At 37.1% G+C, this 13,064-nt stretch overlaps 1 protein-coding gene across 4 annotated transcripts in view; it reads left to right on the forward strand.

Annotated features, from left to right (window-relative positions):
• Nucleotides 1-6,047: 6,047 nt before the first annotated feature.
• LOC141433965 (angiotensin-converting enzyme-like) overlaps nucleotides 6,048-13,064 on the forward strand; it is a 203,296-nt gene continuing 196,279 nt past the window's right edge. The window contains exon 1 of one of the 4 annotated variants that reach the window (XM_074096134.1): nucleotides 6,048-6,286. The gene's annotated coding sequence lies outside the window, so the exon portion shown is untranslated. Of the gene's footprint in view, nucleotides 6,287-6,401; nucleotides 6,657-11,121; nucleotides 11,132-13,064 lie in introns of those variants that run through there. The other 3 variants (XM_074096135.1, XM_074096137.1, XM_074096136.1) reach the window with 3 other exon arrangements.

A 13,064-nucleotide genomic window follows, 5' to 3' on the forward strand; every position in this document is an offset into this window, starting at 1 on the left:
ATTAGAGCAAGAGGCGGTGGAATGACTACACTGGGATCCTTCTTCGCCCCCATCCTTTCCTCGTTCGCTATTTAGTTGAAATGGAACCGATTCAATCAACTCCTGCGCAGTGCTCAAAAGAGTATAAAAACTAGTCTCAATGAGATCTCGTTCTTCAATTTGCTCGTCTATGTTTGAACATATCAACTCAATATTAGACTGCAAGGCATCAAATTCCGTCAATAAAGATTGAAATCTATTCAGTCGCAATGAAACATCCTTTATTTGCACACTACTTAAGTTAGTAGATTCAATTTGACCTAAGGCGTTTAAATAGTCTTTAAATTTAGTTAAACGTCCCTTTACAGAGCTGCGCTTTCTTAAATACTCTTTAAGTTCACGCTCCCTCCCAGCGGCGAGCGATTCGCTATCAGACATTTTGTAGGCACAAACAATGAATTAGATAAGTAAATAAAGTTATAAATGTGCAATCAAACCTGTTTCCGGTATGCGGTGACGGTATTACGATTATAACACGGCCGGCCGCCGCCGCCGCACTCAACTCACCAGCAGGCGGGATACAAGTGCAGGTTCAGATCCCCGCGAAACAATTTCAGTCTTGACTAAGTATTAGTATGTTTCTGAAATAATCGGCAAAACCCGTTATAGTAACAAATATATATTTTTATTTTTTATTTCTTAGGCGGGTAAGAATTATTGCATGTAGCAAAAGAAGACAGTATGTATTTACCAAGAGAGAATGTAGGCTGGGTGAAAAGTAGGTTCAATGCTTATAATAAAATTGAAGCATGAATGCGGAAAGAAATAGGCAAGTAAGTATAATTTAATAATGAAAATGAATGTTGAGCGCAAACAAAATAGGCGAAGTATTTATTTCTTTAAATAAAGTAGGTAGGTACCTATTCAGTAAAGGTATTTAGTTAGGTTTTATTACGTACGTTATTTAGGTACGTAGTGAATATATAATGTAGCTCATAAGCTTAGAAGGAAGATACGCATAAGCAAGATACCTAACTCTGCGTCCGAGACTACAACTAGGCTATTCACACAAATAAAAGGGGATGGGAAAAGATAAAGAATGGGCTTGTACTTCCTTTATTTTCTCCTTGTTCTTCACTTTCACCGATTTTCACTTCACAGGATTGTCTCAAGATAGACCTCCGGTATCGCTAGCGAATTAGTCCGTAGGCTCTGTTGCAAGGCTGCTAATGTGACCACAGTTCCGTTACTCGACCGCTGTCACGGATAAGGTCGGCCGACGCAAACTGCAGTTTCGGTGTCCTGTCACGGTCGCCACTTTGTCAAAGAGGCAGATAAATGAAGAAACTTCTTTGACAATAATGTAGATTTAATAAAGAACTGGTATTACAGAGGTTTTTACGTAAAATTAGTGTTAAATTCTATTTAAATCGATGCAGGCGTGCGCTCAACGTGCCCTTCTCTCGGTCAGTGCGTACGAACAAAAAAAACGATGGTCATCGCGCTGCTCTCGCGCGAACAATGTGCATTCTTTCTTTCTTTAACAAAAAACTTATTTTACTGGAATGTTTATTCAACCTAACAATTTTCTAAAATATTACGGATTATATTTTAAACATGCAATAAAACGTGCAATAAGGAGAACTCTTAAGCATGGAGACGAAAGCATACTTGACTTTGAGAACCCAGATGATTAGTTTTCAAACGAGAATTTGAAAGAGAGTTTAAGATATCGTATTACTGAGAAAACGACAAGGATTATTAGAAATTTAATAAATATATTTACTTGGTTCTTTGTGTAAAATAGATTGTAAAACGAATGACATACCTACTGATCACTGAAATTTAACTCATGATTCTTTAAATTTTGACAAAAATATAAATCCTTGTCAATTTATATTCGTGTAGAGGTATCAAATTTTTCAAAAATGTAGAGACAACTTTCAAGTTAACTGAGTGTAAGTTGTAGCAATTACTGAAATTCAGAATCATTTACGAAAAACAACAAAAAGTTAAGAATTGATGATGATGATGATGATTATTATATTTTATTTATTTTACAGCATCTATTCGACAAGTTGTCATGTGTACCTACTTAGGTAAGAAATTGTTAAAAGTTTATCAAGAATTATTTTAGAAAGAAGTCTGATAGATTAATATATCTACATTAACGGGTGTTGAGTGCCAATAACTTTGGTTCAAACTTTAAGTAAGTATATAAAATTTAATCTCAACACTCAACATTTCAAGAAAACGAATCATCATCATCATCAGCCTATGTTCTTCCACTGCTGGACATAGGCCTCTCCCGTGGCACGCCACTGAGCACGGTCCTCGGCCACTCTCATCCAGCTCTTGCCAGCCGCCCTGCGAAGATCATCGCTCCACCGAAAACGAATACCAAAATAATAATAAAAAAAATATCACAATAATAAACATTTAGTCAAATAACCCGCCCCTGGCCCTTGCAAAAGTGCCCTCATCGACCCCGTTATTTCTATGTTAGATAGCTTTGGACAGCCTGAAATAAAATAAAACTTAAAAATTTACGCAGTTGTGATGCAAAGTTCACTTATCTACGAATTCAAAAAAGATAGCTGAACTAGTTTGGCTACTTGACGTTTAGCCAAAATTTACTAATTAGGAACCAAAATAATGCTACCTAATATTGCAAAGCTGATTTTGTAAGACATCACCTAGCTTTTAGCTACTAGTAGGCCTTAGTTTTGTTGTCACTCAAGTTATGTTACAAGCAACATTTTTTTTGTTAGTTAGCAAAACTTTTTTTTTTCAGTGAATTAGGTAATTACAGCCGAACGAAGGCATAAAATTATCTATACGCATGTAGCGTCAAATATATGTTATGTATAGGTACATCCTACTTATGGTCAGTGGCATAAAGGTGTAGGTATAGATTTTTGACGTCTTGGTAACGAACATATATTTATGCCCTTGACAGTACATGAGTCTTTGATTCGTACTGCTAAGTAGAAATGTAAGTCAGTTTTCAAATAATATGTAGTATGGCAATCAAACAGTAAACAGGTTTATCGTATAGTTAAGCATTACTACCGCAAGCAACTTGGTGCTTTTCACTGCATCGTCAAAATGTAATACCTCAAGATAGGGAAGTTGCATTGTAGGAGTAATTCAACTATACCAATACCATAATCACAGTTGATGTGTTTGGTATAAGCCTTATCAGAGCTCGCGTCGATACGAGGTTTTGATTGTCAATTTGCATGTTTACAGGCAAATGTAATGCATCGTACAGATCTATCGAAAAATGTTTTTTCTTCGTATTTTGTCGGGAAAGTAGTTCGTATTTATGATGCTGTCTCAATTGGATTACTGAAGTTTACTGAAGCTAGTTGAGAAAGCAAGATAAAACGATCTTATACGACAAAATACGATGGAAAATCATTACCTGTTCAGTGTTCACTAACATCTGTCAATCTGATGATTCATGTTGAGATTGATTGACAAGGGTGGTTTTACAGTTGAAAATACCAACTGAGACATGGATGCACAGAAAAACCAGAAAAAGAGACCAGCACTGGGAATCGAACCCAGGCCCTCAGCAATCCGTGCTGCGCCCTACACCAGTGCTGGATTGTAATCTAGGCACGAATTTTTCCTATGCATACATATCTCAGGTTGCTTATTTCTGCTATGCTACTTAAGCAGCAGCACTAGAGACATCTATGTTTCGTCGAGAGACGTCACATTCTTTCGGAACTAACCGCTCACCCAGACAAGAGATGTCGCTACTAAGCAATCAAATTATGATCGGTTTTATTTAAAATAAAAAATACAAAAAGACTCCAAAAAACCAATCAAGGTTTATTATTTTAGTTTATTAGTTGTTTATTGCAACCATAGTATTGTACAGATCTTAATACTAAGTAGGTACATTTAGTTTCATATGGGCCCTGGGCAGGCATGGCAATGTCACATAAATTATCTAATTCAAAATAATCATAACAATATGTATACACTATCAAATTTATATTAAAGTAAATATTTTATGTCAAGTTCTATCATTATCATTAATTATCGTTCTATTATTATACCTACTTATTATACCTACTTTACATTGTTTTGACTAGATCTTAAAATTTCAAATTTCATTGTTATGTGATATTTTTAAAATTTCAGATGCCTGTCACAGCATATTAATTTTAACTATAAATAGATGAGTATTATGCGTCTCGTCGAATTGACGTAGATAAAAATGACACCAGTTCAGATGCCTTATTGTCTAATACACTTGGCACGAGGGTTTTTACAAAGGCGAAATATCGCTAGATGGCGTTGTATCGTGAGGTCCGTTTGACGTTTCCATGCGATTGCCTCATTTAGTTATTTAACCAATCACGAGCAAACGTCAAACGTCAAATGGACCTCACGATACTAACGCCATCTAGCGATACTTCCTCTCTGTGAAAACCCTCATTACAATTGTTTTCATTACTTCTTTCTGTCACACGGTATGAAACGAGGGTAGAAAGAGATGGTGAATGCGATCGCGAACGTCAGCGCGTTAGACAATGCGGTCTCGCTTCAGTTTCTTCGAATCGGCAACGAAATGTTACCTATGTGAAGAAATATTTTGTTTCTTATAGTCTGGGGGGCTACTAAGAAATTCCAAAATCGAAGTTCGTATCGTAACGTCCCTTTCACTCTCGTATTAAATAATATTAGCGTCAGCGGGACGGCAGGATACGAAGTTCGAATTTTGCACATACTCGTAGTAGTATGGGGGCCCTGGCCCTGTTTTGGTTGAGAATTCGGTTCTTTAAGTTGTTAATGCCTATGTATACCTAGGATAGGACAAACAGTCCAATTAGGTAAGTCCTACTTCAAGAAGGTCAATCGTCGAATCCAATTCGGATGGGCAGCGTTTGGGAAACTCCGCTATGTCTTTTCGTTCAAAATTCCTCAGTACCTTAAGACGAAAGTCTTTAACCAATGTGTGTTGCCAGTAATGACATGTGGATCCAAGACGTGGTGCTTCACTATAGGCCTTATAAACAGGCAGGAGTTGGTCAGCGAGCTATGGAGAGAGCTATGTTTGGGGTTTCTCTGCGGGATCGAATCAGAAATGAGGAGATACGTAGAAGCACAAGGGTCACCGACATAGCCAAGCGAATTAGCTCGTTGAAGTGGCAATGGGCAGGCCATATAGCAAGAAAAGTTCTCAAGTGAAGGCCGCGGATTGGCAAGCGCAGCGTAGGACGTCCACCAACGAGATGAACGAATGACCTGGTTAAAGCCGCAGGTTCACGGTGGATACAAACCGCTGCCAACCGAAGCAACTAGAGGAAGTAAGCACTAGTAGCAACTAGTACAGTAGTTCCCAAACTTATTTTTCTTGTGGACCACTTTCAAAATTTTACTGGCTTCGGTGGCCCCCTGCTGCTACATTTCTACCACATTCTTAAAATCGCCAAAAAATAAAAATTGTGTCGCTTCTGAGTTCTGTCCAGTCGCTTGCCTTATTAAAATATTATCTGCTTAGTTAGGTACTTAAAACAATGTAGGTAGGCTCTTATAAAAACTATGCTTACATTTTGGCTCTTTACTATCAAAAGCAGATAAATTTTCGTGGACCCCCATTAACATCTTATGGACCCCCATTTTTTGTTCACGCCTACGTAGACCCCCAGCAAGTCTCCCGTGGACCCCTGGGGGTCCACCTGGACCACTTTGGGAATCACTGAACTAGTATATGGGGGAAGCCTATAACAGTAGATGTCCTACAGCTGAGATGATGTTGATGAGGACCTATAGGGGGCTGTGCATAACCTACATGCTTTGCTAATCTTATCGTCACCACGGCTAAGTTAAAATCGTTCCATTCAGTGGGAACAGCATCAACTAAGTACTTTCTTTCGATCGATAACCAACTTAAACGTAAACATTTTCAACGGCTCATGGAACATGCTACTTTTGTATTCTACGCTGACCTGGGCTAACAAAACTGAACCCTGTCTGTGGCCGTATCGGTCCAACCTTTGCCCGATGCCTCAATTGAGTTCCAATCCAGCAACTCGTGTGTTGTCACACGATTTTCGCACCACACCAGTCTGGCCGCGGCAGCCGTTGGAGGAGGTCGCGTGAATCTAACTCAACGGAGACACATCGCGATCGTTGAAAATTTTAAAAACTTCTCCGTATAGTGTCGTGCTGTGTGACAATGAAGTTTTGTGAAAACTCTTTATGATATCTGAATGGTTTAGTTCGGTTCTTAAACAAAAGTTGTGCACGTGACAAGTGGATTTTCGACTTGCCCGGCGTTTTTGTTGTGAGTATTATAAAAAGTTACGTGTTGTGTTAACGTGTGGCAATGCTTCATTATTTTAAATAAATAGGTCGTTAACCCCTAGTTTTTCAACTACGGTTTGAATAATTCACTATGATTTGAATACATTGATTATGCTGATGCAGGTAGTAATGATGATAATGATCCAGTTAAGTACCCACATAAAATATAAGTAGCTCTACTTACTCTGACCTTGATGTGTTAAAGAAGCCTTGTATCGCTGGGGTATATACCGTATATAATAAATTCGAATGGTTAATTACCTGAAGATAGAAGAAGAACCTTTGGTTAACACATACGGTACGAGTATAGGTAAGTACCTGCCACTAGAACAGCCATTAACAATAACAACGTAAGTTTTCCAATATTTATTGTGCTTTATTATTATTAAATGATGTTTTTAATGTTTTTAATTTTTTAAATGTTCAATTTGTGGTTAGGTAAGGTTAGTACCTAGGTCGAAAAATATTATCATTCTGTCTTAATTCTTCCGGTGCCATCTTCATGTTAATGATGGATTTTTCTGAAAGCCTTGGCAAACTAAAAAAATAAATGTAAGAGCCTTCGCGCCTAACGTGCAAAATACTAAGTAAACCGATTATTCTTTTTTTAAATTTAGCCGTCTTACAAGATATCCTGCAGGGCACTGTCTCTCTCGCTCTCGTAGTAAATAGTATAAGTGTCAGAGGGACCGCACGGCACGAACTTCGAGTTTCTAGTTTCGTAGTAGCCCTGCTGTAAGTAAAGAAACCATAATTACCTACTCCTTTAGGATCATGCTGTTAGATCATGTTTAGCAAGCTGTTTTATTTCGCATGACTAATGGATTCTGTTCAGATCCATCAAAGAGCGACGATGACGTAGCAATTTGAGAGTAGTTTTTTGCCAAAGTGGCTGTTGCCAGCCGTCCATTCAATAAGATTGTTTTGATTGGAGATAATTTTCCCCATTGTTAGTTTTCTTTATTTTGTGTTATATGTATGTACCTACTAACTTCTTCATTGCTTATTATTAGAGAATTTCAAATTAACAACAATTGCCTACACGTCAATAAACAAAATTATATAACATGTGGTTCTAATAAATAGGCTCAAAATTAACAGAAAGTAACCGAACCAATACTTTTGAATAGAAACAACTGAATATTTAAGTATTAAACTCAAAAGGGAATTTCGTTTTTCAAATTTACTGATTCTGATATGGTATTATTTTTTTTTAAGTATTTCTAGTTAGGGTTTTTAAACAACTAGTATTAGTCTTAACCAAACCATTTAAATCTTATAATGACATTCCAAAAAAAAGCCGTGTTGGCGGTGGCCATTACATACCAAATTTACCACGAATTTTACAATTTTAAAAACATCGTGAGGAAAGTTTGACACACTTGCGAAGCAATTCAATGGTGTGTGTGAAGTTCCCAATCAGCACTGGGCCCGCGTAGGAACTACGGCCCAAGCCCTCTCATTTTGAGAGGAGGCCTGTGCCCAGCAGTGGGACGCATATAGGTTGGGATGATAATTAAATTCCAGGAATACGAGAAAAAAGCAAACCAGTATCAAGCACGTTAAATCTACTTTTTTAAATTCTCTATCATGTGACTATTTTGCTTCCAATAATTCAAGGAATAGTAGTAAGTAGTACCTAAGTACTTACGGACGCGTCATTCCGTTTTGATAAGATTAAGATCAAAACGCAATAACGTTGCTTAAACTTCAAATTTTTTTTAAGTACAAAGATATCTATCTAATTAAAGAAGGATTTTTGTGTGTCCTGCCACCGACATTATGCTACCGGGCCGAAGTAACTCGTACTTAATATTTATTTATCTACTTATGCTTTGAACTACAAATAATTAAGTACACAGTTAATGTGATTTCATCAGTAACAGTGTCAATGTTCAATTGACAGATCCGGTTGTAAAGCCGGTGGATTATCGCGTTTTGCAATTATAAACACGGTGCTACACAACTGATAAAACACATGATAACATAGTAGGTAGATTTTGCTGATAACGTTAAATTTGTTGTCACTTTGCAAGACTCGGTGAATCCGTTTGAAGGTCTTTCAACATCAGCGAAACAATTTAAAACTGTTGACACTTCTGCTAAAGAATTCGGTCAACAAGGTTTAGAGAGCATGAAAATTATATCAGCATCGCCGGAGAACATTTACTATCTTAATTATGATCTGAGCTATAATTCCTCGTCTGATTCAGAGGCCGAGATTTCTTGGTGATAAATTAATAAGAGCTAGACAAAAGAAGAAAAACAAAGTGATAGTTAATGGTGTGGGAAAGAAATTACTGGTCTAGATCTAACGAACCGCTTGGCCCTGCTAAGAGACAGGTTTATTTTTACAGAATACCTAAAAATCATGTGATACCGTGAAAAATTGTTCTGTACATAAAAAAAAATCTGTGTGAAAAGGCTCCATATACGAGTAACTAAAAGGTTGTTTGCTCAGATACTGTTGAATATTTTTCACCATAGAAAAACATAATTATTTTTAAAAAGCGGTATCTATATATATATATATATATATATATATATTATTCCTTCCTCCTTTCCTAGTATAGAACTGAGTCCAAAAAATAATTGCTACTTTGTTTTTGCTAAATTGGCTAAAATCTTACTACAAGTATTTTTTTAAATGAAGGTGTATAAGGGTAATCTGATACTTAAATTCAGCCGTTTATCTAGGTACAGTCACCAGCACCAATATCTGACACAACAAGCGTGCATAAATATCTGATACGGCTCTATTCCTAGGGCTGGAAGGACGTGTCAGATATTTTTGCACGCTCCGCTGTGGCAGATATTAATGCTGGTGACTGTACATCAGTAAAAGATGACCTCTTCAAACTTTTTGCTAAATATTAATTTTCATTCATCTCAGAGTTTTATTTGAGTAAGGATTGTTCTCGTTATTCTCGGAATCATTAATCTTTACGTTAATGTTCAAATTACAGAGATCTCGAACATCTCGGTTGTTCGCCGAGGAAATTTCACAAATCGGTAGCAAATCTTCTTTAGTTGCGAGAACTGGCGGAGAAAATTCCAGATTATTTCGTCCGGGGGATAAAAAGGTTTTATGGTGTCGTAAAAAGCAGATCTTTCTTCTAGGCCTGCCCTGACAAATATCAACACTGAAGTGGTTACTGCTGATTGTATAGTCAGATGAAATATGAGACGTTATGTTATGTGTGACGATAAATAAGATTGGCTGAACCTTGCCAGAGTTAGGAGCTTCTTGAATATTAATTCAACGTCAAAGAAGTAACAAAAATCGAAATCTCTTTGTTCGACCTTACGTTTGTATGCTTAAAAGTATGTAATCTAAGTATCAAATGAAAGTGGGTGTTTCAAATGATGCGTATCGTTGCGTAAAATACCCCATAGTGTTACCACTTGATTACTATCTAACATCTGGGCTGGATAGGCATAAAGGATTACGTATTAATATTAGCATGCATGCTTCTTGGAATATACGCACCCAATCACAGGATTAACGAGTAAGGTCACACTTACACGACGAGTTTCGCATATTTTCTGATCCGTAGAAAATTTTATGAAGTAATCCATGCGTCTGACATGAAGGGTTATGCAGATCAGCCTTCCAATAGCATATTATCGTGGCCGAAGAGCGGGCTCCCAGGTAGCGTGCGGTCACGCGCGTAATATGAAGTCTTTGTGCCTACATCCCAACTCAATGTAATCTGACTTCCGAACGCAGGAGCACCGCAGAATACTTAAGTAGCCTTAAAATAACAACATACTTTCGGGATCACATAGCAACCAACCTTCTGCTCAGTCTGTATACTTTTCTTATTACTTTACGGCACCAGGATTATGGTAAGCCTAGTTAGGTTTTTAGTATTCTAGGTTAGGCTCGGAACCTTTTAATGGATTTTGAATTCTGGTCAAAGTTTCTGATCCGTCCTTTTCTGGGATTTGTATTAAAATGTAGTGTCAACCCGTTCTTCTAGTACCCTCGTCAAGCCTTATCCTATGACTAAAATAGTTTTGAGTTCTCAACGCTTCTACTTAATTAGCTATGTTTCAACTTTGTTTTCTGATATGGAAATAGTTTGTACTCGTCGTGTGTGAATCGATACAGTTATTTGATCAGCTAACAAATTTAAGTATCGTGTTCATTAAACGATGCACTTGGTCAAAAGTTCGTTTGTGAAACGATAGTGTTACAACGTTACTATATAAGGATTTAATTTATTAGAAATTTGCTGTGTTCAGACTTTTAAGGATAAAAATACTTGAGACGCGGGCCAAGAGCGGATTTTGTACTTCATACATACATACTGTCGAACTTGTTTCCTAAATATATTTTCCTTCACTGTAAAAGCAAATAAGAAATTTCGAACGTAATTTTATACAAAAATATCGAAAAAATTAGAGAGATATCAACCCGGGCTGGATCCCACGATTTCCTTAAGAGGCCGTAGGTCATACTACTAGGCTACCAAGGCTGAAGTATAATCCTAAAGCTTCACTATCATTTATGTAATGCATATGACATTGTCGTTCATATTCAGGAGCAATAATGTCTTAAATCAATTCTTTACGCGTGCAAAATACATTCAAAAGAAAACGAATATCTATTATTTCTTCGCAGATTTTAAACATGCAAGTTCCAGGAAACGAAACCTGACAATTGCAGAATCCAAGTCAAAATCTATCTCAATTCAGGGCAAAGCGTTTACTCATGTATATTTTATCGCGATGAATAAACCAACGGAATGTTCAATAAAGTTGCAAGAACTATTGTTGATGTGCGTTTGTGCATAATGCGAGTGCGTAAAACGTTTTTGTTTTCTCTTTGATGGTGAAAATCAATCTTTTGTTCTTAGTCGATGTTGATGTTGGAGTTAGAATACATTATGCTCTTGTATTAACCTACTGAGCGATTTATTACTAGCTTGTCTACTAGAAAGTATGAACGTTAATGTATTTTATTTATGTTTGAATGTTAAAAAAATAACTCTGCAGTTTCATAATCATATCATAGACGTTGACGCGATTCATGTTAGTCAATAATTGGGTCACGGCAATGATGTCTCGTTGAAACGTCAATGAATTACCCGTTTAATGGATATGCTGCCATCTGCTACGAAAAATCAGACAATTTCGTAATTTCTCTTGTTCGTTCAGGTTCAATTAAGATTCATCGCGGACTCCGCACTAGACCGGGCCTAATCGCGAGACAAGCATTTACAGTTTACAGCAGTTTTACGTATTGAACTACTTAATACTTAGCTCAAGTTGACACAAGCAATTCTTAAAAAACAAGTGGGCTGGTGTGTGTGTCGGCGTGTGTGTGGTGCTGTGTGTGTGTGTGTGTGTGTTATGTGTGTGTGTGTGTGTTGTAATGTTTGTGTGCGCGTCGTATAAGTTGTAAATTTAATTACAGGCTGCTGCAATAACCCCTCGACGTACCTATCAAAGCTAAGAGTCATGACAACCACAGTTTCAAGACTCCTTTGAGACATTTCTCGGGATAGTCTATTATTTCATCGAAATTTCTTATAATTGCTTCGAACTTTATAAATCTCCTGTGTGTGGAGTAAGGTGGAAATCGCCTGCAAATCTTATTTTCGTATCCCCTGTCGTATTTTATATGCGTTGTTTGGTAAGGTTTGCAAAATCTTTGGATGAGACAGTTAACTTGTGGATTACTGTAGTTATTTTGAAATAATAATTGACTACAGTAAGACTTTAGCTACACAATAAAGTTCATTTAGTGGGGAATCTGCGAGGTTTATTTACAATGACCTTAAGCACTGCGTTGAGCATCTCCAGTTCTCTCAAAGTATTTTAGCGATGCCACCCCATGCCAACAGGCATAGTAAGGCCAGACTGGCATAAGGCTTTATAAACTAATGTTAAATATATATTTAGGTGCAGATTTACGTAGGGACTTGACGATAAAAATAGTTTTTCTGAATTTAACCAGCTAATGAGGAAACTGCTACGATATCTGCTACGATAATCAGACAATTTCGTAATTTCTCTCTTGTTCGTTCGTTTCACATGGCTACGAATACGACCCGCTTCTTGTAGCTAGCCAGCGACACATCGTTAAAGTTTCATTGCTGTTTTGCAGCGCTATTGTGACAATGACACGTTGGATCGCCCAGCGTCAAAAGAACTAAACAAACAGGAGCAAAACGGTGAAAAAACAAATGGGGAAACAAATATTTATGGTACGAAACTACGAGACTCTTCTTGCTTTTAGTGATGTTGATGTTCCCAAAAATATCAGCAATATATCTGGAATTTTCGACTCGTTTCACTAAATAATAAATAGCGCGCTCAGATATTTTTAACACCCTGTCGACGTACCTATCAAAGATAACGATGATTTTTCTCGACAGTGATGTCCCAGTTTCCTCCAAGACTCCTAAATTGACAGACACCACTCTCGGTGAGTGCAGTCTATTATCTTAATCGAAATATTCCCCCGATATGCTTCGAACTTCCCGATACTCTCCTGTGTTTCGGTTCGACAGGAAAATTGATGTAAATCTATATTTTCGTAATCCCCTAACCATCAATAATTCACTTTCTACTTTGTTTGTTAAGTTTAATGGATTGTTATCTTTCATGTTAGAAAAATAAAAGGCTTTCATCTGTTTGTTGTGGCTTTTACTTGGGACTTAATATTCTGCAAAATGTACTTTTCGCATTATCTACACAAGAAACGGTTCTGGAGAGAACCTCATAAATTATATTATAGTTTCACTGAA

The sequence above is a fragment of the Choristoneura fumiferana genome, chromosome 13 (genome assembly GCF_025370935.1).
Source record: "Choristoneura fumiferana chromosome 13, NRCan_CFum_1, whole genome shotgun sequence".
In the NCBI taxonomy this organism is placed as follows: domain Eukaryota; kingdom Metazoa; phylum Arthropoda; class Insecta; order Lepidoptera; family Tortricidae; genus Choristoneura; species Choristoneura fumiferana.